Source organism: Leptonychotes weddellii, chromosome 3 (assembly GCF_054177405.1).
Source record: "Leptonychotes weddellii isolate Sample4059 chromosome 3, ASM5417740v2, whole genome shotgun sequence".
Taxonomy (NCBI): domain Eukaryota; kingdom Metazoa; phylum Chordata; class Mammalia; order Carnivora; family Phocidae; genus Leptonychotes; species Leptonychotes weddellii.
Genome location: NC_138371.1, coordinates 170904993 through 170919003, shown reverse-complemented (window position 1 = coordinate 170919003; position 14011 = coordinate 170904993).

Here is a 14011-nt window from a genome sequence, read left to right as displayed (position 1 = left end):
CTGTGCAGCAGAGCTGAGAACTACTGATCGAGCAGTGGGACGTGAACAGCCAGCGGTGAGCTGGTTTTGGCATTTAGAGCTCACATTCATGCTGACTGGTCAGGAATCTATATGAATAGTCAGTGGCCTCATCATATGTATTGTTTAAACATCATGACTATGATGAGACTGTGAAATCCATCTTGATGACTTCCAGAACCATAATGTTATGGAAACACTTTTTCTTATGTGGACCTTCACCTATTTTAGATTGTGTTCAGGCATTTTAACTAACAGTGTTTACATGGAAAATCGAATGTCCAGGATAGTCTTTGCCACCAATATTTTAAATTTTTGGATTTTTTCCCCCAAAATAACTTTAATTTCAAAGTAAATAGCAGAAATTTACCTTTCTACCTTTGAAAGTAAATTTCAAAGGGGGTAAAATGCAGAAAAAGCAGGATGAAACCATCAGGTGAGGATCCCACTACTTGAGCCATCCCCAGTGAGATGCCTACCTGTCTTGCCAGAACTGATCACCAGAGGATGCCTTTCTCACTGTGTCTTCTGTAGACAGGGCTTTGTTTGTTGGGACTGCTACAATAGAATACCATAGATTGGGTGGCTTGCAAACAATAGACATTTATTTCTGGAAGTCCAAGATAAAGGTGCCTTATAGATTCAGTGTCTGGTGAGGACCCACTTCTTAGTTCTTGGACAGCTGTGTTCTTACTGTGTCCCTGTGTGGCAGAAGTAGGGAGGGGGTGAGTGAGCTCTCTGGGGTCTCTTTAATAAAGGCACTAATGCCATTTATAAGGGTTCCACCCTCAAGAGCCAATCCTCTCCCAAAGGCCCCACCTCCAAATACATTATCACCTTAGGGTATCAGGATTTCAACGTGTGAATGTGGGGTGGGGCAGACAGTCCATCTACAATAGCTGATCTGTTCTCCTACTCTAAGGGTGGGGATAGCTTTATATGGTTTCACCAGACCAGTGAAACTAAGCCAGTAGAATTATATTTCACTATTTTCATAATTTCCACCTTCCTGGTGCAAGCTAAGATGTCCTAAAGTTTCCTGAAATGAACAGTCTGGGGATATCGAGATGTACAAAGCATCTTAAAATTGTTTCACAGTAGCACAGGACTCTCTGAACCATTTCTGAGTTGATAACACAGCTTTGATTTTACTACTTATCTTCTTTATGCATATTGGAAGACAGGTATATAAAACAATATAATGCTGCTCCATCAGGAAAATTACAGGCTTGCCTTTATGTCAGGATATCACCAAGGATAAGAGTACTTCACATTAAGTGTGTGTGTTCACTCTATATAGATCTGTGGATCTCTCTAGATTGTGTCTGTATTCTCTTTATATGTTCAGGTCTGTCAGTGATGGATACTATATAGATAATCTGTATAAGTATATCCTGGCCTAAAGGCAAGCCAGTAATTGTGCAATACAAAAATATGAGAAAAATTTTATAATATGTATAGAGAGAAGCTTAATTGACCCTGTTCTTCAAAAACCATGGGATAGACCAGTTAATTCCCATATTCCATTTTCTCAGACGAAATGGTCTTCTATGTAATCATATGTTTCTGTTGATGGTATTTCTTACATGGGATATTCCTGATAATCCGTAAGAGTTAAGTATGAGTGATGGTGTCTATTTTATTACCTCACTATCCCCATAACCTCCACTCATCCAGCCATCTAGCCAATCTTTATTCTTTCAAGAAGGTGTTGAATATTTCTAGTTCACCAGGCACTGTGTCGATTACAGAGACCAGAGAGGAAAACACATGAGGTCCTCTAGTGTCACACAGCCTGTTTGGGAGCCTTACTAGCAAGGCAGTTGTGGTGGTACTGTGTGGCTAGAGCTGGGTTGTTCCAGCTCTCCCTGGCCTTGTAAGAGTTGTGATCTAACGGTAGATAGCTGGAAATCACTGGAGGAGTGACCTGGTTTTCACTGAATGCTTACTTGCTCTGGTAAAGGACTCTCCACTAGCAAAATGAAGGAGGGACTGTAAGCAGATGAGGAGGAAATAGATCGAGCAGAAGCCATTGTTGCGCTCAAAATAAAATCTAAACCTTGACTATCCTTATAGCAAGGGGAAGGAGAGGAGGGGACATGAGTAGAAACGTTAAGAGATGGAATTACAGGGCCTGTTGAATGGACAGGGGAAGGCAACAAAACGAGAAGCTGGCAGTGACTTTGGTAAATTGTGGATTAGCCCACGGAGGTGACAAATATTGCCGTGACAATGTTTGGGGCCCTTTGATGAAAGCAGTGGCTTCTGTTCTGAACTACTTGTGCCACATGCTTACAGATTCTTTAGTGCTTGCTCCATGCCAGGCGCTGTTCTACATGAATGGGCTCATTGGATCATTAGCATAACCTTACATGAGTAGGTCTTTATTCCTATTTTAACGAGAAGGAAACTGAGGCATAAGGAGGTGAAACAAGCTTCCCCGGGTTAAATACTGTTCAAACTGAGCCGAGCCGAGCCTCCAAGGTGCAGGTGGTTCTCTGGCTAGCGCTAGGGGTGCTGTCCATGGAGGGGACTGCGCAGAGGGAGGGAGCACATTTAAGGGAGATGCATTGAATGGGAGAGACCTGCCACCCAGGCTGGCAGAGGCCTTTCCATAAAGACCCTGCACCGTGGTGAGAAGTATAGACAAGGGTCATGATTGCTGAGATGGAAGGTGAGGCGAGGAACAGGGGGGTTCCACAGGGGAAAGCACATGAGTGAGAGAAGGCAGGTAGCCAGTCCTGATGATGGTGCATAATGGTTCTTTAATGAGTCTGCACCTCAGGATCACCTGGGAGCTTTAACAGTTCCTGCTGCCTGGGGTTCACCAGTTAAATAAATCAGAATGTCTGGGCATGAGACCCAGGCATGGACATTTTTAAATCTTTCCAGGTGATGCTGTCAAGTTTAAGTGTTGCTGACTTAGAGCCATGGGTCTCCCACTGTAGCATGCATCAGAATTCCCTGGATTGCTCCTCACAGCACATGCTGTGCCCCACATAGCGCATGGGAGTGCAAGTGCTCTGGTCTCCTAAGAGCACTAACTTAATGGGGACCCCACCCTCATGACCTCATGTCAACCTACTCCCCTCCACAGGCCCACCTCCACATAACCATCACATTGAGTTCGGGCTTCCACAGAGGAATCTGGGGGTTGGGCTGAGGGGACACAAACATTAAGTTTGCAACACCCCTGTGTATTGAGCTGTGCTCCTGCTGTGCAAATGTATGAATGGTGATAACTCTACTTAGCATATAGGTCTCTGATAAACAAGGACCTCTGTGTCTTCATTTTCCTGTGAAAGCCTCTGCACTCGTCTAATATGTTGTATTTTTTATAAAATGGGTCATATGTAGCGGTATGTGTATTAGGATTAAATGCAACTCCATGGCTGTTTGTGCACATGGCTAATGTGAGGGGGCGAATGACAGGATGGATGAGATACATGAGCTTCGGGAGCTAGTCACCATACTCTTAAAGAACATTACGAATATTGATAAAGTTAATTGTTTAAAAGACGTGTGTAAATTAGTGAAATATCCTCAAGTTGATATACTGATTTTGCCAATATCTCTAGATTATTACTTTGAAGTAGGGGTTATTTAGGTGTTGCAACCCAAAAGGCTAGTTTTGAAAGAAAGTGTGCCTGGATGACTCTGACATTCAGAAGGCTGTAGTCTGCAGACCCAGGTTTTAAGAAGGTTGGTCTCAGGGTATGACCCCAGACCATAGAAACACTCGGCTGATGAAGACCTTAGTTTCCCTGATATGTCTCTATATGCCCAACAATTGAGCATCTGGCTTTGGAGCAAACTCCTCTAATTCCAGAGAGTTCTTCCCCATGCAACCCCCTTCCCTACCACAATAGTGACATCTTTCCATTGGATGGTCTCACCCTCTGCCTTTACCTGTTGATTAAACAATCATGGAGAAAGGAGAAGAAGTGGAATCTCTCGTTCACCTTTGTTCTTTATGCCCTTCACCTGCTCCATCTTCTCTCCAAGAGTATAATTTTAGTTTCTTTACCTCTGTTTCTTCCAGAATATAGACTTAAGACTTCCTCCAGTTATGCCCTTTTCTGAACCAGATATATGTGTGTAAATCAATAGATACTCGTGTGTATATACACACACACACACACACATCCCTGTGCACTCCTCTTTGTTCCCAGTTGATGGCTCTGTCCCAAGTGAGGGATCAACTTTTCTCCTGTGTCTTCATTGTTAACGAACGCCCACCATACCCATGCTTGTGTAGAGTAGTTCTGTTTGAGAGCAGTTACATTCCTGCGATGAGAAGAAATCACATTCATGATACTTTTCGTTAGTAATTTCTCTCTCTTTTTTTTTTTAAGATTTTATTTATTTATTTGAGGGAGAGAGAATGAGAGAGAGAGAGAGCATGAGGCAGGGAGGGTCAGAGGGAGAAGCAGACTCCTTGCTGAGCAAGGAGCCCGATGCGGGACTCGATCCCGGGACTCCAGGTTCATGACCTGAGCCGAAGGCAGTCGCCTAACCAACTGAGCCACCCAGGTGCCCAGTAATTTCTCTTTTCTAATTAGAAATGACTTGAGAGGAGTTAATAGCCAAGAGTGGTCCTGGATGCCTAGGATGGGTTTCAGGGTGTCTGCGAGACATCTGAATGCTTATGAAAGATTTCGATATGTGCATTTTTCTGAAGATAGGATCACAGATTCGGTCACAGTCTTGAACTGCCTATGTCCCACACAATATGAATCACTGACCTATGGTCATTTAGTTCTAAAAGATGGCCAATATTTCCCTCTTTATTTACTTTTGTTTGTGCTTTTTTTGTTTTGTTTTGTTGTTTTGTTTGTGCTTTTTATCAGCCTCCCCAAATCCATTTTGGAATAAGGTAGAAAAGTGCACAATGACCCTGGTGAATATCTGAACTAGTAGCTTGGGAGTAGTTCTTAACATTAAGTTTATTTAACAAGGTCTGTGGAAAATTCTCCATGTAGACAGCTGTAGGGCTTTTACCTTTTGGTTGACAGTCTGGTTAACCTCTTATGCTTCAGATTTCTTACCTATATAAAAAAGAAATGTTATCCTTTTGTGTCCAAAAAATTAAGGAACATACATGAAAGCACTCTTAATTCAATGAAGTCTCATTTTTATTTTTTGCCTTAAATACTTTGTGCTGGACATGTTTCCAAGTCCTTTACAAGTTTTCATGCATTAAGTACTCCTAACAACCTTATAAGGTAGATATTATCATTCCTAATTTGTAAGGGGAGAAATTGAAGCACAAGCAAGCTAAATGACTTGCTCAAGGTCACACATCTGTGTGGAAGAGATAGGATTTGAACCCTTCTATTTATAGAGCTCACAGGTTGGGTTTGTTTCTTTTCAAACCACTGTGCTGTCCTATGCTACCTCCCAGGAGCTGGGGCAGGGGGAGGGGGGCCCAGGGCAGACTGGAGAGGGGACCTGTGAAGAATGGGCAAATCATTCTATGCTTTTTTCTAGAATCCTGGGTTAATAGGAGAACCATTCTTCTAGAGCCAGAGGTCCCACAGCTGTTGGCAATTCAGCTTTCCTCTAACCCTCTAGAGGTGTCAGAAAGCAGCTGTTGGAAAGGTTGAGCGGCCAGCAACTGTTGAGTGAGTAGGGAATACCTCACTGCGTGCAACAGGGTGCCTTGGTATCAGCAGGGTGACAGAGGTTTATCCTGAGTAGTAGGCCAGGGCTGACAAGGGGGAGACCATTTCCATTTGGGATTTCTTTCCAAGAAAATGTTTTGGAAGTAATAACCGATTTCAAAACATGGGGTGGTGTTAAGGCATCTTGGTGTTCATAAAAATCACACCCAGAAGCACATGTGCTCTCTTCAAATGGGGATTTAATTCAAAGCTGATGATTAATGAATACCTTAGAATCTGTATGTGTATAACAGTCATGTAAACTCTATATGGGGTGAACAAAACAGTCATCAATTTGAAGGTACATTTTCTTTCTCAGTCCAACTTTCCAATGTTCCTTAAACATGTTGTTTATGTAAAATTTATTTATAGTAGATTTTTGCCCTCACTCAGTAATCACTGCAGAGATATATAAACAGGAAATCTCTCCCTTTAGTCCCAGCTAACACCTTTGTTATTTATACCAACATGCGTAAGTCTCGTTATGACATAACATCTGTTGCTGGAAGAATGGTTTTTTGGCAGAAATGAGTAATGTATTTTGAACGAAGCAAAAGAAGAGATCAATCATGGAAGAGAAAAATAATCTTGCTCCATACATTCATTATAATTCAGGCCAAACTTACACACTTGCATGCAAATCGAAGGTAATTTAAAGCTTTTCCTACAGCGCTCCTAGATGGCAACATAAACTGAGAATTTGGGCTGTAGGTCCACTTTCTAGATGATCTTACAAGGTTTTAGGGGCTCTATGGTTTACCTTATTCTTGCAAAGGGCTTTCTATTTATGAAAAGTTTGTATTTATGCCAATTCATGTTTGGCCTTAACTATTCTGTCTCTTAAAATTGTCAACATTTCTTATGAAATTACAATTTCTTATTGTAAAATCCCTTCCAAGTTCTTTAGTGAACTCAGTTTCTTAATAGAACTTATAAGTGCATATATATATATATGTATACATATATATAATATTTCCCTTAGCTATATTTTTGATAAAGCAAACTGATATAAATGTGGTTATGAATGAAAATCCTAGCCTATGTAAAAAAACAAAACAAAACAACACTCTCCTTTTTGAGATGAGATTCATTTTAAAAATTGTAAATCTGACGTGCACTGCAGGAAACTTGCAAAATATATAAAAGCAGGAAGAGAAAAGATGTGCTTATAACATACTACTTGGGACTTCCTCTGACATCAGCAGTCCAGAATGGGGGCATTGGATTGGAGAGAAATGAAAACTGCAGAAATCAGTTGGAGTGGATCTTTATCCTAGTTCATTAGCCTAAGATTTACAGCTTTGGGTATAAAAGTATAAATACCTGAAAAAAAAAAAGGAAGCAGTGCGTGTGTTCCAAGTTACCATTTTACAGATCATTCATATTTTATATTTGTCACTACTGTAAAATATTTTTTCTTGAGATTTACAGATCTCATTCAACAAATCCCATCAAGAGCATCTGTGGTCCCACAGGTGAAGCTGACTCATTTGAACAATACAGCAGTTTAGAGTGACTTCAGTAATGCTGAAGTCATTATTCATTATTATTCATTATTATTCCCATTATTGGGAAGGATCGTTAATTATCTTTCCTTTTCTTCCAGTGGTCCTACATCGAAAAGAAAACATCAAGTTTATGAGTGATGTTAAATGAACCAGGGCTATGCCAAGGGGGCTGAAGGGAAGAGCAAGACTTGTTTTCAGATTCCCAATATTAGATTAAAATAGATTCTGAAATGATGAAAGATAATTATGCTAGATTCCGTGTTGATATAAATGTATTCTTCAGGTTAAAATTGCAATAATGTTTTAAATCCTCATGCTATTTGAAGAGTCCTTTTCATTCTAGAATATAAGGTTGTTCATTTGGGTCTATCAGGGATTAGAGGCAGAGAGTGGGTGTTTCTTGCATCTTGGATTTTTCTCTCTTCTCTAAAGCAAGCCTCCCTGTATTCTGTGCACTCTAAGATTGTGGACACCCCCACAAGATGCCGTTCCCCAACTAGTGCTCTTTCTGTGGCGCTAACCCTCGTTTACAAGTCTCATCTGGTCTGAGACTGCATCTGTATCAACAAATTGCTGGTTCCCTGATTGGCATCTCTGGCTTTTCTCTCTTCCCTGTGTTTCACTCCTTTATTTCCACCTGTGAGCCACATGTCTTAAAGATGTCCTGAGATCACCTCAAATGCATCATGTATTAGTACGATCTTTTTTTTAAAAATCCAAAACCTATTTTTATTTGCAGAGGACATTATTTGAGTCTCCAAAAGCTCAAAATCTGGGAGGATGATTGGAACTGTTCTCAGTTTTATATTGGTAAATGTTTAACCAGATTTTCTCAAAAACAACAATCCCCGATACATAGCATGTGCTGATTAGTGGGGTAAATATTCTCACCAGAAACCTACCAGTGAGAATCGTTGATTGTAGAGTTGCAAAGACATGAGCACAGTTGGTTCTGATAAGCTGGTACCAGCCTACTATAGTTTTCCAGTGGCTATTCTGAAATTCTGGTCAACTCAGAAGAACTAATGTGGGCAGGGGACCCTGGGTGGCTCAGTTGCTTGAGTGTCTGCCTTCGGCTCAGGTCATGATCTCGGGGTCCTGGGATTGAGTCCCACATCGGGCTCCCTGCTTTGCAGGGAGTCTGCTTCTTCCTCTGCCTGCCACACCCCCCGCTTGTGCGCTCTCTCTCTCACTCTCTCTGTGTCAAATAAATAAAATAAAAAGCAAAGAACTAATGTGGGCAAATGTCAGTTGAAAAGATAAATGCATGACTCAATAAAAAACACAAATACTCAATATAAGTTTTGTTTCTGTTAAGAGAAGCATAGTCATGCACAGAACATATTCTTAGAGACTCACTGGGTGGGAGTGAGAACCTGAGCTTTAGTTTTACCAGTGTTGTTCAAACCTTGTGTGGTAGAAGTTGGAGAAATGCAGACTGCATCACCGACGAGTTATGTGGATAAACAGCTCATTCAGTCAATACTTAGAAGTGTTGCTTGAAGGAGTACTGTCAGTCTGGCTGAAGGTTTCTGGCGGCACGCCACGAGGCTTTGTCTTTGATTCTTTCAAAATGTAGAGTGTAACTATAAACTTAAAATTTGGTCATTACCCAAAGCATGGAGGAGTAGTTATTCCAGAGGATGACAAAGTCGGGATTGAAAGAAAATTCTGACAAATTAAAATAATGAATCACCCTAACAACAAAAATGTAACAGTGGTGCCAGACTTTGCATTAGGTTAAAAAAAATAATTTATAAAAATATAAGTGTGACCAAGCTGCACAGTATTTACTAAAAAGATATGCAGGTTTTAGTTGGTTGCAAACTCCATACAAAGCAACAGAGAATGTGATTTATAAGCTAGTTAAAGCATTCTTAGGTGACTTTAATAGAAATGTAGCTAGCACAGAGCAAGGTGCAGCAAGCCTGTGACTAGCCAGTGGAGCAGGTCTGGAGCATCGGGCTGCAAACCAGAAATTTCCAGGAGGTTCTGCATCCCACCATGACCATTATATCCTAGCCTGGGAGATCATCTCTTCTAGGAGGTCCTGCAACCTCAAGTCATGTCATATCATTTCCATCTATTTGCCTGCACTGTTCCATTGGCCTATCACTACTTCTCATTCTCCCCAATTAAAATCCATCTATGTTTTAACTGTTAGTCATTTTTTAAAATGTCAGGAAAAAAATATTTAAACTCTTCCACTCTGCTTTCTTAAAGATCCTCATACTCGGATTTAGCACGTAGTTTTTCCGCCTTGGCATATAGTTAGTGGTCTTTCATGTCACGTACACATTTATTGAATGCTCAGTTTATGCAATGCCCCATGCTATGGCTTGTTACACACTTGATTCTGCACTACAAGTTAGTACTTTAAGGACAGAGATCCTGTCTCATCACCTCCATTGGACTTTTAGTGATTAGTGGTGCTTAGGAAAAGAATGGATTTATCTCGAACATGAAATAACTTAGATAAATTTGAACTTCAAGAAGGTCATCATGGGGGGGCGCCTGGGTGGCTCAGTTGGTTAAGCATCTGCCTTTGGCTCAGGTCATGATACCGGGGTCCTGGGATCAAGCCCCACATCAGGCTCCCTGCTCAGCGGGGAGCCTGCTTCTCCCTCTCCCCACCCCCCGTCCTGCTCATGCTCTTTAAATCTTAAAAAAAAAAAAAGGTCATCACGGAACTAATACCAAGAACCAAGCTTCTCCCAGGTTTTGGGGCACCCTTGCAGTACCAGTAAAAGTGACCTGGCATGGCTTGTATTCTTGACCTTGGATTCTCACATGCATGTTTATTCACATGTGGGCCAGGCAGTGTACTAGACCCTGGAGACACAATGTCTTACTCAGAACTTTTTAGTCCGGGATTTATCTTTAAAAGATTTTATGTATTTATTTGACAGAGAGATAGAGAGAACAAGTAGGCAGGGAGGCAGGCAGAGGGAGAGGGAGAAGCAGGCTCCCTGCTGAGTAGGGAGCCCAATGTGGGGCTCGATCCCAGGACTCTGGGATCATGACCTGAGCCGAAGGCAGCCACTTAACCAACTGAGCCACCCAGGAGCCCCTGGGATTTATCTTTAAGTTGTCGATCCTTGACAAAACGCTGACTGTTGCCTGCAAATTGTTCTTCGAGTAAGACAGCCCATGTTCTATATTCGTGCTGCAGTTTGGTCTTCACGGTTCCTAAGGAGTCAGAAAGCACCCAGTCACAAACCATAGCTGTATTTTTGAGGACTGCCAGTGATAAAGTCAGCTGAGAATCCTCTGTGTTGTCCAGAGTCTCCCTCTACTCTTCTAGTCATGTCAAAAGAATCATAACTTGGGTGAAGAGAGGATCTTCTCAAGGGCCTTTTAGGATCAGACTCCAGAAAACAGGAAGCTCAGGAAAGAGTATGATAAGTTGGGCACCAAACCTTTAGCTCAGCACCAACAAACATAACAACGAGCTGAGTGCTTGTGCATTTTCTCCTCCTGTTCTACCAAAGGGAATGTGCACAGCAAAATAAGGAAAAGAAATACCCTTAATGAAAATCTTGATCTACATTCTGTTGAGATCTCCATAAAAAATTTTTTTTCACATTTTAGTAGTATCTTAGTACTTTTATTTTTTATTTATTTATTTTTTTAAAGATTTTATTTATTTGACAGAGAAACAGCGAGAGAGGGAACACAAGCAGGGGGAGTGGGAGAGGGAGAAGCAGGCTTCCTGCGGAGTGGGGAGCCCGATGCGGGGCTCGATCCCAGGACCCCGGGATCATGACCTGAGCCAAAGGCAGATGCTTAACGGCTGAGCCACCCAGGTGCCCCGTATTTTAGTAATTTTAATAACATTTCATTGATCGAGTGCTGACCTGTTTGTGAACTGATATCAACTCTGAGATTGTTGGAGTACATGTTAATATAACGCTGAACAGTAATGGGTAATAACAATAAATACTACACAGGACTTACATTAATGAATGTGCCAAGGTTTCTTTTAGCCTGGGAAGTTAAATGCTCCTGATTTCTTAAGTCATGATGGACAGACTGGCATCGCTCCATTCCATCCTAAGAAGTGTATGCTATCTGGAATCCGGCATGTCTTTACCCATATTATCTCTGTAATATTCATTGTGCTGCAGATAAGAAGGTGTCGGATGGGGTTTCTGCCAATTTAGCATCTGAGAAGTTGAGTCACAAAGCAGTTCAATGACTTGTCGAAGGTCCTGACCCAAATCAGTGGGAAAGCAGTGAACATACTTTAAAGCCAGTGCTAACCCTTCTTCACAGGAAACTGTAATTTCTATTACTTTGTAGTGTTCTGTTCACTATAAAAATATGACTGGGGAATGTTTTGTCTCGTGCAGCCTCCATTTCTTTCGCTGGTGGCAGCTGTGACTCCAGTTGCTTATCTCAGAACAGAATTTAGCTTTAGTATTTATAGAATTTGCCATTGCAGGCTATCTCCCCCTACCCCTCCCTGGCCACTTACTCCTGTACTCTGACTAATATTTGAAATAGGGGGAAAATTATGCCAGGGAAGAATGAAAAAGATTGGGGGACTGTATCATTCTTAGTGTACAAAAAAAGCAAGCTGAAATGAGGGATAAGAAGAATGGAACTTTGATTGTTAATAGATGCTTAAAGACTCTGAGATCATTGTTAAATGGAATTTTGGTTTGCACGTGCAATGTCTTCAAGATTCATTCAAATGAAATGTGTGTGAATGTGTGTGTGTGTGTGTGTGCACATGAGATGTATGTGTGCATTGGTTTATGTGACCATCTCTGGCTTTTCTCGGTGTTTGGAATATCTTCATAAATCAGGCTGCTCTATTACTTTATTATATAAACCAAACCATAATGTAAACGTATTTAACTTCAGTTTATTTTTTACATTGAGGTGGAGCATAGAAAATAATCTGAAGTTAATCTGAAAGGTGTAACTACAATTTTAGGCAATAAGCATCTTTCGTAAGAAGCAGATCATCAGAACATGTGAGAACTCTAGTTCTCTTCAGAATGAAGAACTTGTGAGTTGCCATTGAGAACCAATCTTCCACTTAAAATGTAGAATAGCTTTTAGCTAGCTGAATGTATGAATTTTGGAAGATTAGTAAGGAAAGTCAGCCCTGGTAAGACAGACAGACGGACAGACACACACACACACACACACACACACACACACACATGACTTTAATTTTTAAATGGTGAAGTGTTTGGAAGTGCTGGTGATACCATTATCTAGTTTTATAAATTCTTGTGAAGAAACCCAACATATCCCATGTTATTAATTAGTAAATCCTACACTTTGAAAGGCAAGTGATATTTCTGACTTTTGCTTTTTTTGATTGCAGTTGCTCGTATTTATCCACGTTTGCTTTTTTGGCATAGAACGTGATTGGGGTATGTATACGGGTGTGGTGTCATTATATTTGTAATTTAAATACAAAATTGCTCAGCCATCCATCTTGTTTATTTTCCACTGTCACATCAGAGGGGGTGCAATGCTCTGTATTTTCTGCCTCCTTAAGTATAAACAATGACTCTTGGTCTGAGTTTGTTAGTAATTGAATGCAGGTTGGTTTGTTGTAATAACCATTCTAATAGTGTAATTTTTCATAAATGAAAGTCCTCATAGCAGCTATGAGTAGTTTGCAGTATATTACAATCACAGGGTTCCATAATAAAGTGCTAATTGTAACTTGGCTTTAAATGCTACATTTTGTATGCAAATTGGCCTGCAGGGAGTTGGTATTTGGTGTACCATTGGTAAGAACGCTAACATTAGTTTGTAATTTATTTGAAGTGGCACACCATTATTACTAATATACTGGGATGTAGTTTATAGAAAAATATTGCTTCCTCGTGGAAGAGAAAAATATTTTGTTGTTCTACCTTGAAGGAAAACAAAGACTGGTTGAATTGAGAACCGAAGCATTTCATACAGATAGAAGAGAATGGAAATCTGTAGCCTATTATATGATTAAAATCTTTATTCACCCCAAATTATGTGTTTCATGTCCTCAGAACAAGGGCCGTTTCTATTTTTGCAAAAAATATTCTGATTTTTTTTTCCCTTCCTACGTGTAATCTGACAAACACAACCAGGTTGATGGCCTCCTTATTGGCTTCGGTGGGTAGCAGAGCTGAAACTTGTTCGAATGATAGTTTTACTTAGAGTTGCCATATGGGTGGTCGTCTGGGTAAGTGATTTGAAGCATGTGTATACTCCTGAGCTATCAGGCTGGAAACGTGATGGCTGACCACTTACTATTTAGTTGATCTATAACAGGTAGTTGCAATGCACTGTGTGCTGTAGAGAGTAGTGTAGACAGAGTTGTAGTGGTTTGCATCTGTCTCTATGCTCTACTTGTGTTTTTCTGAATTAAAGAGAATTATTTTATTCCTTGATGACTATCACATGTCAAGACTGTAAAAAGGTAAACCAAACTAATAATCAGAATAGTCCAGTGCATTCCTAAAATGAGCCTGAAGGAGCAGAGCATAGGGTTTTCTCTTCCTGACGTAGTGGGTGAGCATGAACTGGGTCAAGACTGTTGGCCATCAAAGCAGAATCCCAATGCTTGGCTTGACTGAACCTAGGATACCACCATTGACGAACCATCCACTTTACTGAAGTTAAGTGTTCATGTCTGGGTTAACATGTTGAGATCTTAAGTAAATCATGAAACACTTTGCCAAATACTAGCCAGCAAGGAATGAACCCATTCGAAGTGGTTTCATTAGCTTTGTTTTATTTTTACATAAAACTTAGTACTGCTGTTTGAGTTGTTGATTCTCTGAGTTTGTAACTGTTTTGATACTTCCATTCTTT